This window comes from Pseudorasbora parva, chromosome 1 (assembly GCF_024679245.1).
Source record: "Pseudorasbora parva isolate DD20220531a chromosome 1, ASM2467924v1, whole genome shotgun sequence".
NCBI lineage: Eukaryota > Metazoa > Chordata > Actinopteri > Cypriniformes > Gobionidae > Pseudorasbora > Pseudorasbora parva.
In genome coordinates this window covers 36,884,462-36,906,868 of record NC_090172.1, presented here as the reverse complement: position 1 = coordinate 36,906,868, position 22,407 = coordinate 36,884,462, and the positions used below count along the sequence as shown (strand labels likewise).

The following is a 22,407-nucleotide window of genomic DNA, read 5'->3' as shown; positions in this document are numbered from 1 at the left end:
AATGGGTCTGTTTAAATTAGACTTAGCTGAACTCAACATTTCCATTCAGCTCAACTGAACAGAACCATGATGAACTTGGCTTAACTCCACTGCACTCAACAAAACTGAGATTAAGTAATGTTTATTCATCCTCATGGACTGTTTGCATCCATCATGCAGACTGAGATAGATGAACTTTAAGTTAGCTGTTAACCGTTGTAACACGTGCAATGTGCTTAAAGTACTCTATAACACCACAAAGGCAGTTTCTAAGGGTTAATGAAAAAAGAAGTGTGTGTTTTAAGGTTAGAGTCAGAAGTCATAAATTTATGGCTCAATATTTCATTCTAGGGTATTTTTTCTCCTCTGAACATTGTTGATTTCTTGAACTATGAATGAGAGCAGCTCTTAATCCCAGTAAAAGACTGCAGATGGCTGTGTAAAAGGGAGGCAGAGAACAAACAGGGCTGGCGCTGCACTGTTCTGATTCATGTAGAGGAGTGGAATTCAGTGGGTTTACTTCAGGAATTTCAGCTATGCTGAGACTGTTTACTCTGTTGCTTCTCTCTCCATCTCCTGTTTTAATATGCTCATTAATATCATCCACCACATCCTCCTACCAACAGGCTTGACTTTATCTGACACTCTGGACTGACAGCATTATCTCCCTGTTTACTGCTTCACAGCAATCACCCATCGTTATACAACAAATTCATCAATCAATCTCATTACCTCACACTCTTATTTACATACTGTATACAGCTATAGCTTCAAATTGTTTCATTTGCATGTTGCCAAACAGGAGCTTTTCTGTTGAGGATGTGTAGTGAAAATGCCTATTCAATGGTTTATTTATTTATTAATAATTGCAATATAGGAGCTGTAGTGTAGTTTTATTTTTTTGTCCTTAATGAGCAGATATTTGTGACTGACAAGAAACAGCATTTCATTTCAGAATTAGCATTTCAGAATTTTTTCATTCTATTTTTAAATGTTTTCTTCTTGGTTTATGATATTGTTATTTGCATAGATGCATAACCATACTGAATATTTATTGATAATATTTATTTAATTGTTTGTTTGTTTGTTTTTAAATGCAGCAAAATCCACGTATAAATGACTTTTTTTTTTCTCTTTTGTCAAATGTATTAATTGGAAATTGATCACAACCTTTTGTGTATGGCTTGTTGGCTATTAAGTATCTTTATGGAAAAGTTAATTGGCTGGTTTAGGCTGGTCAACAAAAGGTCATTGGCTGTTGGCCCCTGTCGGACGATGTAATTGGCTGTTAGCCCGCGTAGGAGAAGGTCATTGGCTGGCCATGGTGTTTTGGTTGCCAGGTGTCTCTGGCAGAATCCTCCCTCTGATAAACAAGCATATCAGATTCCTCTTCAATCTTCTGCACATCACACAACTGTTTAAAACACCACTTAACACTTTAAAGCACCTCACCAGTGCTCAGGGAACCTCATTCAGCTATTCAATTCCTCAAGCCTAATATTAAGACTGGGATTCCTTTGATTTACTTGCATTGTTAGTACAAAAGCATAAAAAGTTTTGCTTTGACAATTGTTAATGGCCCCATATGTCACAATAATGGTCTGGACAGTCTTTGGTATATTCATAAATGAATGACAGTGGTTTCCACATGCTAGTTTTAATGGAAAGCATTGGACAGCACAAGAGTAGTTGTGATCATAATACAGATTTTCCTCAGCAAAACAGGATAAAATATATTTTTCCCACAAACTGCAAAAAGTGACATTATGTTTCACTTCGTGTTGCACGTTTTCTAACAGATGGACGGTCGAAAGCATCCAAAACCTCCACATAAAAATGAGCGATGAACCTTTTGTAAAATCACCCTCCTTTTCCTTGCTGAGCACGCCAAGATACGTTTGTTTAAAGTAAACCTCCTCAGAGAACTTGGCGAGAAACGTCCTGCAGCAGCACATCTGGAAAACATGCCCTATAGAGAGAAATTTTATTGTGTGTCTTTAAAGAACCAAAGCCCCCTAATGGTTTTCATAATTTAGCATAAAGTAAGGGATATTAGTTTCAATAATCTCTTATTCATACAATCTACCCATAAAACACTGAGCCACGGAGATGTCAGCTGTGACTGAGCACAGCACATGCGCCAAGAACATTCAGCCTCATTACAACAGGTCAGATAAGGAGAGAGAGAGAGAGAGAGAGAGAGAGCAGGAGAAACTTGTGTGCCTTTTCACTTTTCCAGATTTTATGTCATCACACGCGATACAGAGTTCAGATACTGTTCCATATTTCCTGAGGGTGTGTGTGTGGTGGAGAATGATCTTGTGTATGTGTTTGAGGCTAAGTATTCTCACTATGCTTCTTTGTTTTCTTCCCATGGCTTTCCTGGTTTATGCGCACATGTGTTGAAGTTTTTTATGGAATGGATGACTGCTCTTCAGAAACCTCATAAGCAGCCCTTACATCGAGAGGCCCTTTATCATAGCATGCTGCCGACATGCACAGGTATTCAGTCCTTGTACTTATATATAATCACCTGTCAAGAAAACACTTTCTCGAACACACACAGCACATGCGTACGCACACACATTCATTGACGTGAGGAAGAATATGCGCACTAAGACACTTATTACACACACCACTGGGCTTCTCCTCCTACTGTTTCACTGCCAACAATGCAAAATTTGTGCAGGCACAGCAGAAAAGTTTGGGAAGGAAGGATAAATTTGAAGTAAGTCACTTTCTCTTTTCTTTTGCATTTTCTTTCATTCTTTTTATTCTTTTAATCTTTCGTTTTGTCCAGGTTTTGACAACACAGAAGACAACTTGAGAAAAGACATAGTGGGAGTGGGGATTCGAAAAGGGAAATGCATCTGAAATGGAAAGAACCAGGGGATCGACATTTCACATCTGCTCATCACCCCCAGGCGAGGCTGGTTTTTCTCCCACAAATATTGTTTTTGTGTGTGTTTGTAAGGCTGAGTAGAAGTACAGTCTGTTTTTGAGATCATCACAGAGACTTTGTGTCTAGTGGTTATATAAGGATCAGAGGCTTTAATTAAGCTATTAGATGAAAACTATTCCTTCAAGAGCCGGAAGTTCTTGATGTTCTTGTAATCACTGTAAAATTATCCTGTTAAATTGACAAAGAACCTGCAGCTGTGTCTAATAAATTCATCATTAGAAAAACATGATGTTTCAGTAGTGTGTGAGGTGGCAAATTATAGACAAAATACTAAATGGACTACATTTATATAGTGAATAACATACCCTCTTTTATTCAGACACCCAAACTGAGTACAAATATGATATTTCCCCTTACAAAAGGAAAATATATTTACAAATATTACTTGAAATATATTATAAATACACGGAATAATATATTGACGGTATTATAGAATAATTATATATTCATGTACGGTATATTACAACTATATAATATATATAAGCAATATATATTGCAATATATTGGAAAATATAAATATTAAGTCCCATATATGTGAATATATAATGTATTACATGATAAGATGAAATTCAGATGACTCCTACTGTAACTAATGAGATTTGAAGAATAAGATAAAAGTAGTCTGTAGTTTTAATCTAGTGTAATACACTAATGGCTGTGACGGCAGCCATATTGCACCAGAACGCTCACCACACACCAGCTGATTGGTGGAGAGGAGACAGAGAAATAAAGCCAATTCTTATCCGAAACTCAAATCTTATCCGAAGGACGGTGCTAGTTAGTATTGTTTTTTGTTGATGTACTGTACGTTCTTTGGAATATCACAAATCTTTATAGTTTATTTAATTTTGAAAGCAAAATGTTGTTTAAACAAGTGCGGGAATAATAGGCATAATTATAAGATCCATCCAGGTTTCTCATGGCAGTGGTCCTGATTGAGGATTTTCTCAAAATCAGGAGACAGAGTTAAAAAGAAAAGCTACATCTTCAGTGCGAGAGAGAGCGAGTGCGAGAGAGAGAGAGAGAGAGAGAGAGAGAGAGAGAGAGAGAGAGAGAGAGAGAGAGAGAGAGAGAGAGAGAGAGAGAGAGAGAGAGAGAGAGAGAGATAGAATCCTATTTCAGTATTCTTTGTCGTTGTGTGTGTGATGCTGAGTCTGATGCTTTAGTTCCACACTCTAGCCATTAGCATGAAGGACAAGATAAATGAGTGTAGTGTAGAATATTAATAAGACAGATGACTGTATCTGTGTGTTGAAATGAAACTTTTCTTTACAAGAATAAATTCTCATGTGAGTACTTCTTTATTCCCTGAGTGTCTGTCCTAAATTTGCTTTAAATGTTTACCTTCAAAACTTAAAACAAAAGTTTGCTCTCAAAGTTTGTCCCACTGACAGGCGAAATGAGTTCCAATATTGACATCATATGTAAAGTCTCCTTTGTGGCCCAAAAGAGAGGAGAGGCCAGTGAGAAAAAGTGAGATTTTAGGAAAACGTAGCATGAGATGGAGAAAAATAGACAAAAGGTGAAAACCCCATAAAATAAAATAAAAATACAATTCATTATTCATGACCCTTTCAAATAAGGTAATAACAGCCCATTTCATTCTAGGGACAAATCCTAGGGTTGTAAACTGACATGTAAAAACGTATCTGGAGATTTTTTTGCCCTTACCTAAGCCACATACTTTATATGTATATATCAGAGAACAATTTAAATATTGTTTAGTTTATTTTTAAATATTACTAATATTATGTTTGTCCCCCTTTTGCTGCCAAAACAGCCCTGACCCGTCAAGACATGGACTCCACTAGACCCCTGAAGGTGTGCTATGGTATCTGGCACCAAGATGTTAGCAGCAGCTTCTTTAAGTACTGTAAATTACGAGGTGGAGCATCCATGGTCAACACCTCAAACTTCCTCAAACCATTCCTGAACTATTTTTGCTTTGTGGCAGGGCACATTATCCTGCTGAAAGAGGCCACAGCCACCAGGGAATACCGTTTCCATGAAAGGGTGTACAATGTCTGCAATGACTTGCCTTCTTCCCATTGTGCATCCTGGTGCCATGTGTTCCCCAGGTAAGTGACGCACACGCACCTGGCCATCAACATGATGTAAAAGAAAATGTGATAAATCAGACCAGGCCACCTTCTTCCATTGTGGCATGGTCCAGTTCTGATGCTTATGTAGCCCCTACTGTTCGGACCGGGACTCAAACCCGGGTCCGCCAGCATGTCAGTCAGACGCTCTAACAAGGAGGCTAAAGGCTGCAACCTGGCCGCAACCTCTAGCCTCACTCGCTAGAGCGTCTCTTGAGGTCAGAGGAGTGAGGTTTACTCGCACAGCAACTATACTAGCTGGCCTCCGTTACACATACATACCCACTGTTGGCGGTTTTGGTGGTGGAAAGGGGTCAGCATGGGTTCCCTGACTGGTATGCTGTTATGCAGCCCCATACACAACAAACTGCGATGCACTGTGTATTCTGACACCTTTCTATCAGAACCAGCATTAACTTCTTGAGAAATTTGAGCTATAGTAGCTCATAGGGATGGGCATTTTCCCAAAATATTGTATTTGAATATTTGGGCTCATAAAAATCGAATATTCGTTTATTTAAATTAGGTATTTTGAGAAAATGAGAGAGATGTTTCTTTCTTTTTTTCTCTCAACATGTCGTCACCATTTCTGAACAAGCTTATGATTAGGCAATGTACACAACACGCTTACGTTATATCTTAAGGTTTTTAAAACATTAAACAGTGTGTAAAAAAATGCCTAAAGAACAAAAGCATTATAAGCTCAAGGAGCGCGAGCGGAAAGAAACAATTATAAAGCAGAGCGCGTCAGTTAGCGTGCAGAACGTACATACACAAACACACACACGTCGGTAGGCTATATAGCCTACCGACCTCTGTGTGTGTGTGTGTGTTTGATATGGCTGACGTGTTTACTTTGTATTGTTTCACATTTTCATGTAGAGAGAAACTATAATATTATTGGATTATGATATTATTCTCGGGTGAGAAAATGCGCCACTGACAGGCGTTGCGGAGACAAAGATAACGGTTAAGTTTGAGTAAAGAACTTTGTGTTTTCTGTTCATAAACCCTCAAAGAACTTTAAAGGAAGCATTTGTCTCAAGATCATTTTGCTTTCATAAGTTATCTCACTCGCACTCGGGGTACAGATGAGCTTACCTGCACTCCTGAGCAGTGATCGCTCATTCCACTGGTGTTTGGATTTCATGTGATTCTCGTTTGTGGTGGTGATATTATTATAACTCAGTTTCAGTAATTGATTTCATCAAAAGTAACTCCATTTTGTAACAGCATTTTTAATTTTCATCTAAGTAATTCCAAACATCGCGAGGCAGACAACGACATTGTGATCAAATGCACTTAACTTATTAACCTGCTCCACAGCGCCACCCAGTGGATTGAGATTTAGAGGGATTTCTCATGGGTTCACTGCATTTACCGCCAGCAAATCAACAAAATAAAATTCAAATAGTATTTTTAGTTTTCAAATGTTAATTACAGATATTCGTGCACACCCCTAGTAGCTCATCTGTTTTATCAGACCACACGGACCAGCCTTCACTCCCCACGTGCATCAATGAGCCATGGCCGCCAATGGCCCTGTCGCCGGTCACCACTGTTCCTTCCTTAGACCACTTTTGATAGATACTAACCACTGCAGACTGGGAACACCCCATAAGAGCTGCAGTTCTGGGGATGCTCTGACACAGTCATTACAATTTGGCCCTTGTCAAACTCGCTCAAATCTGAGTTTGCCCTTTTTTTTCTTTTTTTCGTCTAACAAATCAACTTTGAGTACAAAATGTTCACTTGCTGCCTAATATATCCAACAGGTGCCATGATGAGGAGATAATCAGTGTTATTCACTTCATCTCATATAGGTCATAATGTTATGCCTGATCGGTATATATACATATTTTTTTAAGAATTAATACAATGAGACAGATAGCCAAATGTTATTCCCTCTTCTTAACATTGCTCAAATTTGTCTTAGTGTCATATATCTTGGGGTAATGGACTTCTAATCCTTAACCCCCATTCTAGGGCTCAGTCAAAGTTTCTTTTGGCTGCACTCTGTATGCACACCCCCAATGGATGAACACACATTTAAGAACACATTAGCATTGATAATCCTACCATCTCATGACTACTTGTGCAGTTTTTCCAGAACAGAACCGCTCCCAGAACAGAAAAAACCCAGTGGCAGAAAACAACCAAATATCCAGCTAGTCTTACACACGCGATCACATTAAAAATAAACTATATTCATGCACATCTAGCTCACACCTCGCACACAACATGCATGATGTTCTCGCACACCCTGTGGTTGTGCACATGCGAGTATAATTAGAGATGTACCCTGGAGATTTGAATGTTCCAGAGATAGTGAGATTTACTGTTTGAAGAGTATTTGGCCAAATCGGGGCTCTTAACCCCCCTAAGAGAGAAAGAGCAAGGATTTAGAGATGTAAGGGGAGGGGGGACATCGGCCAAAATCGCATCAATACTCTGTGTTCTCCTCTGTTTCGTGGATGCATGTCCGCGGGACGGACCAATCTGGAACCTAGCTAACTCCGGCAACTGTCCAAGTGTCTGTAAGCAATCACAGCTGACTTGATTGACATGCCGGAGCAAAACAGTTCATGCTGATTGTCAGAGTGAATTTGCGATATGAAGTTGGGGTGGATAGGGGGTGAGAAAGAACATAAGAGAGGAAGAGGCATATACCGTATAGTGTTCAGCTGAGATTGCTAATCATTAAAACACAAGATTTCATGATTTATATTAGCTTTATAATGAGCTCTGATCTGGTGCTGTGTGTTATCTCTCAACTCTGTATGTGTACATCTCTTTCCGGTGATTTACACTGCAAATACATTCTAATGTGCACACGGACACATTAACTTAAACTCTGGCGCTCTTCCATTAGCCAGCTGCTGATATGGTCCTCTTTGCCTGCGTTGTGCTGAGGTTGTTTAAGGTTTTGTGCTTGCTGTGTCAGTTTCACTGTAAATAAACGTCGCTCTCAGAGCTCCACATTTAAGAGCTGCACCCCAGTACACAAACTCAATCTGTTTTCACAGAGTTTCCTTCTAAACTTTAATATCCGTTCACATGAGCATCATACTTTAATTAACCTAAACAGATTACTTTAGGGTTAAAGGTCATTTCTGAAGCATTTTGCTTTTTAATCCTCTGTCTTGGCTGGCAATGACTGTATCAACTATCTTATCACTTGATTTAAATGTTTTATTTTTTGTGATAAGAATCAGCTCTTGGGTGAATTTAGGCTCTGACTAATCCATATTGCACTGAATGCTTATCCATTTTCTGCGATGCGGATTGTTTACACTGCTACACTCGGCACAGCATCTGGATGGGCTACTCGCTGACAGGTTAGCAACTCTAGATTTCTCCAACAAAGTTGATGGTCTCCTCAGAATCTCTAAGTGCTATATTTGATCTTCTTTCACATCATGGCCTGTCCTGTCAATCTGTCTCTGTCAGTGTAAATGCTTACATATAGTGACATACATGCAGTCTCACTTTGCAAGCATTCTTCTGGCAGATAGGGGAGATTGAGGATGTTGTAACGGGGTGAGTTATAACATTGTCAGCTGAAATTATGCACAGGGATAAAATCTCTGTCATACATGAGCACCACCCTGCTGAGGTGACAGTTGTTGAGTCTCTGAGTACAATTAAAAAGGATTTAGAGAAGAAGAAAAAAAACGGGCAGATTTGAGATGGAAAAATAACATTTTACATGTGAGTTAGAATTTGATTTGAAATCATGTTGAGTGCAATTATAATTGGATTATGGCAAAATTGCCATTAAACTTTACCCCATGTTAACACAATACTTCAATCAAACTAATGTGATCAAGCTCATAATCGTACTAACCATATGCAGTAAACTGAGGGACGGCGACTTGAATCGCAATAAACTGGCCTTATAATCACATTACCGCTCTGACCAAAGTGCACGTGCTCGGTTTTACAGTTCTACGACTCCATGAATGAACTCTGTAACATTATTCTGAAACTTTACTTATATTTTCACCCATTCTTTATTATTATTTTTTTTGTTAAACTTTGTCAAAACGATTCGCTGCATAGTGTCGGATCCGTATCTTCATCCAGACAGCTCGAAGTACGCAAATGCAGCATAGGCAAGTCCAGCATTAGCGATGTTCATCACGGCTCCAAAGAATGTCCAGTACGTCCATAAAAATTTATTTTACATTTGGTGTGGTATTTGTTGGTATTTAGCAGTGACACTGTCAGGCTTTGTCATTTACAAGCCTAAAGTTAGCCTAATAACGATACTTTTTACAGTGGCTTTATAGATTCATTAAAAATGTAAAAGATTAACAGTTACGCGATGCTCATTCTTTGTTCTTCATTTTCTATAAGCAGAGTTAACAAACCTTGCTGTATTTTCGTGAAATTCATTAAAAGAAGGTTTATTGGTGCACATGGAAAGGATCAGGAATTAATACATCAGAGGGACAGCACATGTGAGATGTTTTGGAGACAAAGTTAGAGAGGCCAGGTTGAGATGGTTTGGACATGTTCAGAGGAGGGAGAGTGAATACATCGGTAAAAGTTTAGAGCTGCCAGGCAGGAGGTCAAGAGGAAGACCAAAGAGGAGGTTTATGGATGTATAGTGAAGGAGGACATGAAGGTAGTCGGTCTGAGAGAAGAGGATACAGAGGATAGAAATAGATGGAGGCAGATGACTCGCTGTGGCGACCCGAAGGGAACAGCCGAAAGAAGAAGATGTAAATGTACCGATTGTAACAATTGTCATCTAAATTAGTAGGTTATCTTTTGAAACATTTACTCAAAACAATCATCTAATTTGTAGAAATTGCGTCATGTCTACAAAAAGTGTTGTAACAATTATTTTTCCATCTGCTTATTGGGCCCAAAAACACCCATACACAATGTGTATGTTTATGTTTGTTTTTTTAATAATAATATAATAATTATATTACCCCATGTTTTATGCTTTTGTTAAAAAAATGTCCCACTTGTTCACAGTTTTAGAATAGTGGTAGTAGGGTAGACTGTAACAAGCTACAAATCTAAACAATTAAAAGCGAAATCCTCTTCACCCTGAACTTTTACTTATATTTTCACCCATTCTTTATTATTATTTTATTGTGGAAATACAGTGTTTTCAATTCGTTTGAGGCTTTGTATTTATTTCTCTGTTCTTTTTTTTTTGGCGTGAGCAAATTTTGATTTTGTTTTCCACATTTGCACTATGTGCAAACACCACATTTTGGTCATGTGGCCTTTTGTTTATATGTATAGTGGTCATTGTGGCTAAAAGAAAATAAACTTCTCTCCAACAGAGGATATTCCCCCTGTATCCTGTAAAAGGCCATTTGTGTTGAAGGCAGTTTCTGTTGTCACGGACACTGTTTATAGTTCAACCCCCCTGAGTTTGATTCCACATAGAGGTGATGTGATCAGCAGCATAATGACACCCAGCTGACACACACAAACATGAACACAAGCTGCAGCTGGAAGAGATCTGACACAGCCTGTGAGGAAATAGAGGAGTGGGTTTTTTTGCCAGACTGAACTGACCAAAAGAGGGCAAGAGAAAGAGACAGAGAATAATGTGTGACCTTACTGAAATCTGTGCCGACGTGCAGCCAAACAGACAGACAGACATAATGAGTGAAAATGGGAGTGAAAGGTTGAGGATTCAATTGATAAAGATAACAGCTGTGAGAGAAAGCAGCCATGTCTGGAAGATGGGACATTGTCTGCCGGTGCCTTTCTGGCATTAAAAAAAGTAATTGATTTGATGGCTACGTTTGTTTGAACAACATGGTTGGGTCGTTGTACTGCTGGATAAACAGTTTCTTGAACTTTAAAAGCAATGTTCTTTTTATAACATTTTTAAAGTTTTATGGCCATATTATTTTCCAGTAAAAGAGGAATGCTTTGAAAATAAAAAACATGCCTTTATGGTCTCTCTCTCTCTCTCTCTCTCTCTCTCTCTCTCTCTCTCTCTCTCTCTCTCTCTCTCTCTCTCTCTCTCTCTCTCTCTCTCTCTCTCTCTCTCTCTCTCTCAGATAATTTCACAGGCACAATCTACTGCATATCAGTTGAATTACGTCACTTCACATCTAGTCACAAATCAAACAATGTCATTTATATTTGAATTCCAGCAGGCCGCAATCAGCCACCAAATGTCAGAAAAATTATCACCAAGTGACAGACCTCAGTGTAATGATTTTCCTATTGCAGTGTGAGGCAGCTAAGCGTGTGGCCCGGAGGACCCGGCTCCTTATGTGCCCTTTAAGCTGTGTATGAAATATCAATTTCATGTTTAATGCGCATAAATGACCAGGATTACAAATGTTCATGATGTGAAGTGAGTGGCGCTGGTTTGCATCAAGACCTGAGAAAAACTGGGCAATATCAATAACTCATATAGACAGATATTTGACAGTTACCAGCATATTGTTGTTTTATTTGCACATACAGTAAACACCCACAGAAAAGATCTTTTGTCAGGTCCATCGATTATGTGTTTGTTTTAGTTTTGTCTTAATCTGTACTTTGTTTGCTATCTGAATGAATGACATCGTAATAATGACTGCTTACCAGATCCACATGAAGGCACTCAGCCTTTGTTTATTCGTTAGATGTATTTTCCTAATAATATTACAGCTATGGTCACTTCTATGATACTACATCATTTTGATCAATATGAATGCCAAGAACATGTTGTTTACAGTTTTTCTCAATTGCTAAAACACTATTTCTGAAACCTCGCTCCATTTTCTGAAACCATTAAACACAAAACCTCCTCTTCAAGCACTATTCACAAAACCTCTGACTTCTCTTGCAAAATGAAACTTTCGCCTCAAAACAGTTTTACCTGTGTTCAAAATCAAACACTGCTCTCAAATCATAAACAAAGTGATCAAAATGATAAACACTATCAAGCAATCAGTAAACAATACAGCAAAAAATAGAAAACACATTGTTCAAAACAGTTCTCAGGCAGAAGTAAATTTTTAATCTTAAAACAAATTTCATATTTTTCTGTCATTGTCTTGTGATGAATGAAAACATGTTTCATCATAGTAGCTCAAAATTGATCAGAAATTATTACTATTCTGCTTTGCTTTGCAATTTTTTGTTCTTCCTCTTGCTTGTAGCCCTATTTTTACCAACTCATTCTCATGAAATGCATATACATCACAAATTGTATTTATTGTGCGATTTATACAGCACAATTATTTTTTATGTGCATATGATTTGCATTGTCACCCCATTGGGTAGGTTGAGTTGTTTGGAGTATGTGCACATAACACACTATAAAAGTACATATCATATGCACACGAAAACTGCGTAACATATGCTCATAAAAACTCATTTTGGCATATAAATCGCACGATAAATACAATTTGTGCTATAGATATGCATTTTCATTAGATTAGGCTGATTTTTACAGTACTGTACTCTGCATCTCACAAGCTCGTTCTTTGTTGATATGAAACTGCAACCAGTCAAAATCTATTGAGCAGTCAGTACTGTAAACAAATGGAAAGCAACATGTTCAAGGCAATAAGATTTGTTAATGTGCATTATTCTGTCCGCTTTCAAAACAATCCCTCATTAAATATGCAAATCTTATCCAATCCTAGTCATGGGCGTTTACTTCTAAGTTTTTAGTTTGACACGCCCATCAGAACCCAGCGTTTTGGAGAGAGCCTCAAAACCAGTGTAGAAAATAGCCTATTACTTATTCGTTATGATGTTTTGGATGTAAAAACCACACTGAAAATAATGACTTTGTGGTATTGTAAAATATATTACATGAATTCATGTAATTTATACATTGTAAAATCAAGATTAAGTTAGAACTATATATCTTATGTAAAATTTACACAATATATTAATGTAATAAATTAACTGAGAAGAAAGAGTACATTTTACTATATATTTACAAATAATGTTTTATAGTCACAGCACATTCACCTAAAAATACTAAGTTTCAATCCAAAAAGCAAAGTGTGTTTGAATCTGCCCGCACGTTTTTTTTTTTTGTTGTTTTTTTTAAAGATCCCGCTTGTTCAGTGGTGGCAGAGACAGACGATTTGGGATGTCACTTTTACATCGCTGGCTTATTCTCTGTAAGTTTTGACTTTTCTATTTTAGATTTGTGTAAAACTACTATGTGTTTGGTTTGATGGTTTGATTATTGCATAGATGTTATGGTTCAAAATAAACTGAATGTGAGTTTTAATCACAACAACGTTAGCTAAAGCACTATCCACTTCTACAAAGTTGAGACTGGTGGTTAGTCAAAAATAGAGGGGATTAAATGTAGTTAGCCGCGTTCTTATTGAAAAAGTCACCCAATCTGGTTAACTTCAAAATAATTTAATGTTTGCTGGCCGTGATTAAGTGCTGGCTGCCTGTGTGTGTGTGTTGTTAGCCTTATTTAAAAGCATCTAGTCGTTTTTATATCCACTGAAAATTTTGCAGCAATTAATTTATCAAAGCTAATCACCAAAGCATGTCAAAGGGTGTTTTCTTGTTGGGTTCATGTTTCATGTTTTTAGTGCTGCGTCCCAATTCGCCTACTTATACTACGTCCTAAAAGTATGTACTCTTTTTGTGAAGAAAAAGTATATACTTTTGAGTGTGTAGCAGAAAAGTATGCAAGCTTCGGGACATACTACTTCGCTATCTTTAACGGACTCTGTCGCTTAGTTACGTGCATCCCGTCACCGTTTATCTGCCCTGTCAATCATCTTCAGATTCGTCACAGTTCAAATCCTTCACATTCAGTTTAATCTCCTACCGTATCGGAGAGAAATGTAGCCGCTCGTTGATCTGCCATTTGTGGGTCTTTAATGCAGATCTCCTCCTGTGTTTGCAGTTTAAAAATAATGATGCATTTAAAAGTTAATGGCCAAACATGTCATTACAAAAGTTCACAATGCTGCTGCATGTGAACTATAATATGGACAACACTGAATAAATATATTTTTGTCAGGTTAAATATTGATAGGTTCACTCAAACCCCTTTATCTAAACTTCTCTACTTAACCGTCGAACTCGCACATCCTTCATGTTTGTAGTTTATTAACGCTTTTTATCCGCGTTTGTAGTTCTAATCGAATCCTCGTCCAACTTGCAATGGGTTGTGGGCAATATCAGCCGTTAGAGTGCCCATCGATCCATACTGTGAATTCGGACCGGAAATAGTAAACCATCCGGGTATCTTTGGAATACTCTTTTCAACATACTACGATTTGGGACATACTAATTCTATTTTCGAATACTATTTAGGATGGATAGTATGCGAATTGGGACGAAAGGGGAAGTTTTCATGTTCACTGTCATGTTCTGTCATGCACTTCCTGGTTTGTCATGTGATCCTGTCATATGCTCCCTTGTCTTGTGTTCTGGTGTGTCATTGGTTTATTGGTTGATCATTGTTCACAGGTGTGTCTTGTCTAGTCCTCAGTCTTTGTGTATTTAAGCCCTCATGTTTGCCATGTATCTTTTTCTGTTATTGGGAATGAATATGTACCCACTTGTTTGTGAAGGTTTAAGGTTTATGTTTATATTTAGATTCAGAATCATGCCAAGCCAAGCCTTTTGTTTATGTTTGGATGAATAAAGAAACTGCACTTGGGTTCACTACAACTCAAATCTCAGTGGATATTGATACAAATGTATGGTTTTGAACATTTACTTAATAGGTACAATTTGTGAATTGCCGTTGTCTTTTACTCTTTTTTTTTTTTTTTTTTTTTTTTTTTTTTTTTTTTTTTTTTATACTTATGTTGCCTCACCATAAAACACATTACACTGGTTCTGCATTGATAATGAATCTGTTTTGTATTTGTTTCTCAATAGACTTATACAATAGGACAATAGTGTTCTTTCTTTCTTTATTATAAAATGTATGCAGGACAGGACAGGTCAGTCGCAGTGATGCCGCTGAGCACACTGAGAGGATCCAGTCGATGTGTGAATGAGCATGAAGGAGAAGTGACCATTCTGTTACAGCTGGACTATGCATCTCATTAATGTTAGTTATGCCACTGTTGGCTGCCGAGGTTTAGTTGAACCATACAAGGTTAATTCTAGAGTTCTACAGTAAATTATACTGAATGTACCTTAACTACTAATCCGTTGATGTGAAGATTACTGATTTAATGGTTCATTGTGAATGTTGACATAAACTGTGCAACTTTATTGTATTTATTTGTGATTTGTGATAAAAGTATTTGATGCAGAGAAAAAAATGTACATGTATTTGGTAACACTTTAAAAAAGCAACATTTACATAATAGTGAGTAATATAAATTCATTAAACTAAGTAATTCAAAATGTGAAATGGACAGACATCGAATTAATTACTTCATAACAGTAAATATTACAGATTTATAAAATGTACTTGATATTTTCACAACAGTGATGTTCCTTTTAAAATTATATTTACTTAACTATTTTTAATAAATGCAACCTGCTAAGTTAAATATAATAAGATAACATTTACTTAATGTCTTCGCAAATGTTACATTTATAGTTAAGCATATTTTACTTGATACTGGCGAGTAAGTTGTGCTTGATATCACAGCAGTAATATGTACTAAGAAAAATTGAGCAAATTGTTACAATTATTTTATCAAGCAAATCCTACAAGTTCTTTTTATCAGTGCATGCGAACGTCATAAGTTGACCTCAGACAGCAATATACTTTTTTTTATTAAAAGCCAGTTCATGACACCTTTAAGATATAGCTTTTTTTCAGCAGGGAATTGTAACATGAGAAAGATTTCAATAAGATATGATCCAGAGACTAAAAGGAGAACAAATTACCTATATACAATTAATGTGTGGGTGGCTTTCAAAGAATTAGATCAACACAGATCACAGTTTATAATCTAAACAGACCTTCAGATCTGGGTCAGAAATCTCTCTTCTTGGATCACAGGCCTATTTCCCTGGTAAAATGACCAGCTGCTGGTAGTGTCCAGACTATAAAGCACATATTATCTATGCCTCGCTTGACTTTAAGTTCACACACACACACTTAAACAGCCACGAAACACAAATACACTCCTGTCAAGCTGCCTGCTCAAGCGAGATAAGAAACTCTTGTGCTCTCTGAGGTCCCAGAGAATAATTAAGCTGAACAAATGCACACTGAGCATGCACGTCATGTCAGTGAACAAGCTTATTTCCAATGTTCAACAGGTGAGCGATTTTGAACTCCACATAATCCTGGCATATAACACATTGTAATACAGAAAAGCTCTAATCAGATCTTCTGGATATCGCATATCACTATAAACATACACTGACCTCAATGCTTTTTCAGTGTGTTTGGACTGTTACTGTAAGCTGATTTCATGGATCCATGGGATCACCAAAATAATGACTACTGACTCCAGATGACAACTGTGAGATTTGAGTTACATCATAAACTTTATTTTCAGAAGCTGCACAGCTTGTTACTTGCTCTTGATCTCTAGAGAGGTGCAGGGACAGCCTCCCAAGAGCAATCTGGTGTGTTTTTATCACTGGCAGAAAAGTGATCATGCAGGATAGTGATCATTTGAAAAACACATCATTTAATTTTAAAATTAAATTCTCATAACTCATTTTACATGCTCTGGACGCATGACAGAAGCTTCGTGTTTTAAGATACACAAATATGAATCATCAAATGCTAATAATTTATTAAAGTTTAAAATAGAGATAATGGCTATCCTGCAATCCTTAATAGATTTCGGATTCAGCCAGGGACTTTGTTAACAGCCACTTGACTGCAAATAATGGAGTAATGATGTAATAGCCTACAATCTTTATTTGAAGCATCAAGTTCCTTCAAATTTGACTTTGATCCTACCATAGACATCAGTGTTTGTATCCAAACTATAAACTATTATGATTGCCCCAGTTTATGTGATCATGAATTATTGTTACACAGAAATAATGAGACAAAAGTTGTTTGTGAAGCTGTTTCTTACATGACAAATTATTATTATGACTGTTTTTAAAATGATGCCGTTTAGTATGGAAGATGAATATTTTAGAGATAATTACAAAAATCAAACACCCGAACTAATAAAACAGAAGTATTTGATTTCAATTTTGGATTATAGTAAATGTTGGCATATGACTATAGTAAAACTTGGTTTGGAAATCAAAATGACTTCACAATATCATTACAACAGTACATCACAAAACTCCATAGTGGATTAATCCTATGTCCCTATGCTGCAGAGGACCCTCTTTATTATGAACATGTGACTTGAGGGATTTCTAAAAAGATTCAAGCTCTGATATACAGTATACAAACGGGGGGAAAGGGGATACTATAAGAATCAGAATATTTGATTACAGGACGCTGGCTGTTTTCTCTTTCATCGCCAACAAACTGCACATCCAAAGATGTAGCAAAATGTTGCACTCTTGGCCTCTACTATTCCTTTAGAGTCCCCATCCCATCACACCATCATCCTCAACTTGGAAAATCTCTAAGCCAACTGGACGACCTCATCCTGCACCCACACCCCCATGCCCCCAACAGGCCCGTTGTGAGTGCTGATTGGGTAATCAGGATTTGTGTGTCTGACAAAGTTCACACATTATCAGGAGAGTCTGTGGAGGATTCGCATTATTAAATATAATGTCATAAGCTTTTATAGAAATGCTGGATCAGTACTGTTGAGACCTGAGCACATTTAAAAGACAATAGGGATGAAGGTGTAGGATGTAGAAGAAATAAAAAATAATAGTCAAAAAATGACTGTTGTACCAAACCTGTATGACTTTCTTTCTTATGCATTTCTTTTACATTCTTCAAAATAGGTCTGTGCGATATTGAAAAAAAATGTATATGCAATATCTTATTTATATTCTATATGCGATACGATTATGTATCGATATGCTATTAGTGTGTAGAATCTATTTCAATTATATTAAAATTAATTATTTAAAAACTGAGGATGATACCATTTATGGGTAAAAAAACAGTAAAACATTATTTCTGGGTAAAGAAAGCATCTCTACAACTTCTGAAAGTGACAGTGTTATACAAACAAAAATGTAATCCCAATACTTAAATACCAAAGACTCTTTGCTTGACTTGATAATATATAGTTATATCCACCTAAAACTGAACATCCAGATAAACAAAGACACCTGATCTAGGGGTGGATGATTATTTTTGTTATTTAAAAGTATCTTTGTTATTAAAAATAAGAACTAAAAACAGCAGTCTTCACATAAATTAAATATACACTTAATAAAGCCACAAATGTTATTCAAGAGCACTGAGTGATTTTCTTGTTGTTTGACAGACAGCGGCAGGTTTACTGTATTAGCCGCCTGTCACTTTAAGAGCTAATGCACGGATCCATTTGGTTTCTTTCACCAACTGATTTCGTTCACTTAAAGCATGACTGAGTTTACATGAATACTCATCAAGACAGACGTTTTGACATAACTGTATGTGTATATTCACAATGTTGAAGTAGCCTATTAAAATCATTCAGATATTGTATGCTGTTGCGATATGCATATTGCGATATGCACATTTGCTATATTTCGATAATTGTGATATATTGCACAGCCCTACTTCAAAATAACTTTCTATATGCTTCACAAAAGAAAAATGCCATACAGGTTTGAAACAACATCAGAGTGACTAACTGTCTTGATGGCAGTATTTTCTTCTTCTTTTTTTTTTTTTTTTTTGGTGACTTACCACATTAAGTGCTTTTAATGATCTTTGCTCTGATGTGGGAAATTACGAAAAGCCAAACCACTGATGTTCCCAAGATAAGCAGTGCTCACTGGTCAGGCTCACCTGACAGCTGAATGAGATGTCTTTTAATGCTTATGGTTTACTTTGACTACTACGATTTTTAGTTTTCAAATGAAAGCAGAGGTGGACAAAGTACACTCTTTTACTTAAGTAAAAGTAAAATAACTACTGTTCTACAAAAGTACATAAGTATTTGTTTTTAAAAGTACTTAAGTATCAAAAGTAAATTTCCTTTTTTTATGTCAACGGATTGTTTTATTATTGTTGCATTGTTGTTTAAATGCACACTATGCCATCATGGTTTAAGCCAGTCGGTGATGCTCCATAAGACATCATATAACCACCTTAAACTCATTTCAATACTTGTATAAAAGTTACAAAGCTCTTCATAAAGCTGCTGCCCCTTTAACGCTAAATGCACTGATCCAATACACTGATACACATCCGATATTCTCCCAACTTTTCTCTTCTCTTTCCCAGACATGCATCAAGTGTATGCCAACTAAACTAATCATGAATGTTTTAAAAACTGAAACATACTTTCAAAGTATAGCTATGGGTGCACACAATGTGCAGAGGAACCATCTTCTTCCATTTTGCTATGAATTGATCAATGTTCAAAAAAAGTTGGGAAACTGTACATGACCCTATAAGAGTTATTACTGATTACTGTCTACAACTACAGCAAAGAAATAAAATTAAACTTTTAAAGGAGGAAAAACTGCTACAGAAAAGACTTTTGACTTTGAGGACCTTGATAGAAATGCAGTGGAGATATCCATACCTTGGATATGTGGCATTTATCAGACAATGGATGGAAAATTATAAAACAATAAAAACCATCACACCCCCCACATTGTTTTTTAACTGCTTTTAGCAGTGGTTTTGCTATTTTAAACCCTGTATATAATGTAAATGTATAAACATATATTGAATTATATTATTGTAGATGTCTTAGCAATGTCAGAAATATTTGGAGGTTCGGTCACATGACAGATTTTCCCATGAGCAAAGATGGCAGCCTCCAGTTGGATTATGCCAGCCGAGTCCATTTTGATGAAGGGGAATGCTAACAAATAACATGTTCCTAGTGCAAAAAGAAGCTATTAAATATACTTTTTCTCTGGCTTAAAAATGCATAATTCAACATGTCCTGCTTCCTCACAGATAGCTCATTCACAGCAAGTGAATTATAAGCTGAGAGGTTATGAAAGAAACAAGAATGTGCAAGACCTGACTAGCGAGTGAGTCAAAGAAACGATATGAAATGAAGAGAAGAGCTAATGCTCCTAAAGGGCCAACACACCTGCCTGGTTGCTGAAGACCTTGATAAGCTGGTTTAGGAGTGTTTTATTGAGGTTTTGGCTAAAGCCTGCTGGAAAGTGGCCCTCCAGTAGCAGGATTGGACACCCCTGATCTAATGTGACACTTCTAAAGATGCAGTATTTGATTGAGAGCAAGGTTCAGTGGAAGAGAAGATTTTAGTCATCATGGCTTCACAAGTCTATCGCACAGAACTCTTCTGATTATTTCCCCCCATTTTTTAGTGCTTGACAGACATGATCACTAAGAACATCTTTGAATGGAAAAAAGAAGTGAATATTCTTCAAAAAATTATCTTGTGGTCTATATGGAAAATATAATTGCATAAAGGTGAGGGTAAGTGCTGATAATCAAAATTTTGGGGCAAATGATCACTTTAACAGACAAATTAACACATATTTGTAGAAAAAGGAAAGTTCAAGCATTATGTAAAGAGAGAGCGTAAGTAATTTGTTGGAGGACTTAATTATAACCAAGATTAACCATTTTACCTAGTTGGGCAAAAACTGCCGCATGGCTAGACAGTGTCTGGATCATAAACACACTCAGACATACCAGAGACACAACATTTCAAGAATTCCCCACTCTGGGGAGGGTCTTTAACAGTGTGGCCTTTGTCCCTTGACCGTGTTAAGGCAAATAGTGGGATAAGCAATTATAACAACATCTAAACAGTGATAGAAAGAAAAAGGAGAGACATGAGAATAGACAGAATGAGAAATGAAATGCAATGATTAGGCGGCTTAGGTTGGGTCTTGCTCTGGTATGTCTGACTGTAGAGCCAGAATAACGGTCAGCTATGGGACAGTGAGTGCCTTCCACAGCAAACACACTTACACAGGGAGGGTAGAGTGGCCAACAGCTCTTTAGGGACAATATTGTCTAGGCCACCGACATGCTTAAATGGGGAAAAAGTTCAGCACCAATCCTCACAGCACGCAGTGAAAGCACGACTCGCACACGCCTTTATTACCCAATAGAGCAAAGGAGAGCGCACGTGTTTGGTCTTTGGATTGTCATTCCAAATGCTTCAGCTGGCATGATGCAAATGCATGCACACACAGTCACTAAGATGAACTTAATGGTACAGTGAGCAAAAGATTACAAAGTTTAACTCAAAAAGTGGGGGCATTTTTAAATGATCTCTCGCTATTATGCTATTTTAAAGGTTCCTAAAGTTATAGGTGTCCTCAACCAGCATTACATGCATCAAAAGTCAAAAAATGCTTTAATTTTCTCATAATTTACATTGCACATCACCACATTTTTCAATGATTCTCAAACTTCATGGATCATAGTCTCTAAACCCCTCATTTCCATGAAATACTCTAATGACCAGATGTCTGTTTTGATTGGTCTACCGCTTACCATGACTGAACTTCAGTTTTGGAGGCTTCCTAAAGCTCAGCAATTGTACACACTGTAAAGACAGTAACTATGGTGTCGATTTTTCCATATAAAGTCTTGCCGTGAGTCTGATGATGAAACATTGGAAGAATACATTCAACCTGAACCTCCAAGGATGACTTGAGCATTTAATTTCTCAGTGATAAGTTACTCAGTCTGACATAAATTATAAGATGTTGCAGCTATAATTCCTCACCATCCGCATTAATAAGTGTATGTTCATCAACAAACTAATGTGTATTTTTCTAATTGATTGCGGTGCACATGTGGAAACTGCATCATTAACTGTATCAAGAACAGCGCACACGTTAGCCGAGCACAACATGAAGGACTGATGTAACATCAAAATTTGTAAAAGAAATCTTGCTCTATCCTTTATATTTACTCAAAATAGAATGAACTACAGAGTGTCTGCATTAATTGACATTGACATAGAGTTTTTGGTAATAGTGACCCACAGCTGCTTAGCCATAAAACCACATGTTTTGAACAACTGGTAGAAAATATATACATCAAAAATTAGTCATATTACAGTTTGTGATTCTTAGCAGCAAGCTGGTCCACATAAAGTGGGTACAGTCCCATCTTAAATGGATAAACATTTTGCAAATCCCTTGCATAGATTTGAGAAGCAACTATCAAAAGGTTATACTGTTGTTGTATCGCTGTAGTAATTTTAACCACTGACACATCCTACACATCCTCATCCCTTGAAAGTGTTTAAAAACAAAATGTGCTTTTGCCATGCAGAAAACAGCATCTTCTTGACATGTATATAACATGAACCAGCTACAATGTTTGAGGGTGGGTCAAAGTAGACGATGTTCACTGGCAGACAATAAAGACCATAGATGGGCATTGTG

At 37.0% G+C, this 22,407-nt stretch overlaps 1 long non-coding RNA gene across 1 annotated transcript; it reads left to right on the top strand.

The window, feature by feature from the left end:
* The first annotated feature begins 2,240 nt into the window (after positions 1–2,240).
* On the top strand, positions 2,241–15,200 carry LOC137084342 (uncharacterized). The gene is made up of 6 exons (XR_010906743.1): positions 2,241–2,481; positions 2,780–2,903; positions 4,722–4,762; positions 4,896–5,019; positions 13,081–13,151; positions 14,945–15,200. It is a non-coding gene; the product is annotated as an uncharacterized lncRNA (long non-coding RNA).
* The last annotated feature ends 7,207 nt before the right edge of the window (positions 15,201–22,407 follow it).